This window comes from Etheostoma spectabile, chromosome 9 (assembly GCF_008692095.1).
Source record: "Etheostoma spectabile isolate EspeVRDwgs_2016 chromosome 9, UIUC_Espe_1.0, whole genome shotgun sequence".
In the NCBI taxonomy this organism is placed as follows: Eukaryota; Metazoa; Chordata; class Actinopteri; order Perciformes; family Percidae; genus Etheostoma; species Etheostoma spectabile.
Window position 1 is genome coordinate 18,150,922 of NC_045741.1, and position 890 is coordinate 18,151,811.

General features: G+C 36.5%; 1 long non-coding RNA gene and 1 pseudogene across 1 annotated transcript in view; both read left to right on the top strand.

Moving 5' to 3' along the window:
• LOC116695329 (5-hydroxytryptamine receptor 3A-like) overlaps window positions 1–890 on the top strand; it is a 176,825-nt pseudogene that overhangs the window by 65,390 nt on the left and 110,545 nt on the right.
• The window catches only part of LOC116695336 (uncharacterized), a 55,519-nt gene that overhangs the window by 50,097 nt on the left and 4,532 nt on the right, over window positions 1–890 (top strand). The gene's annotated exons all lie outside the window — the stretch shown is intronic.

The following is an 890-nucleotide window of genomic DNA, read 5'->3' on the forward strand; positions in this document are numbered from 1 at the left end:
ACCATATAGCGGCTCTGTAAGGAGAACTGTACTTGGCACTCTGAGCTGAATGCTAATGTCAGCATGCTAACATGTTCACAATGACTATGCTAACATGCTGAGGTTTAGTAGATAATGTCCAACATGTTCACCATTTTAGTTTAAGAGGATAGCATGCTAACATTTTTCAGTTACCACTAACGTAAAGCTGAGGCTGCATCATTAGTTTAGCAAATAGTTGGTCATGGAAAATTTTGACTTGATGATGACATTAGGTAAAGAGTTAAGGATTCATCAACGTTCTTACCTTTCAACCTGAGGGGGACTTGAATATTTGCACCAAATCGTAAAGCTATCCATCCAACAGTTATTGAGAGATGTTTGAGTTTAACTCAAAACCACATGACAGCATGGCTAATAAAAAAGTAAAAAAGTAGTTGATCTGCTGGGAACGAAAAGTTTTTGTCTGTGGTAACGGTTGTTGTTTTAACGTCTTATATATACCTCACACGTTTTGTTTGCAATGTCAATTTGTATTAAATCTGATATAGCTTAGGATCTCTTTTGGCTATACCTAGCCCTGTTCTACACCAAGCAGTAGGCCTACTTATGTTATTGCGTATTTAAACCAGAGATAAACAGTCAATCTTAAAAACATGCACTAAATGTCAATGTCAATTTTATTTCTATAGCACATTTAAAAACAACAGTTGACCAAAGTCCTGAACAGGTTCGATGTCAAATACATAAATAACAAGTGTAAAAATCACTCCAACCAAAATACATCACAGGGAGACAAACAACACTTTAAAACATCAGAATCCAGGTTAACGAGGGTTAAAAGCCACAGCAAACAGGTGCGTCTTAAGCAGTGGTTTAAACGTTTGTAAGGTCTGTGCCGCTTTAATATG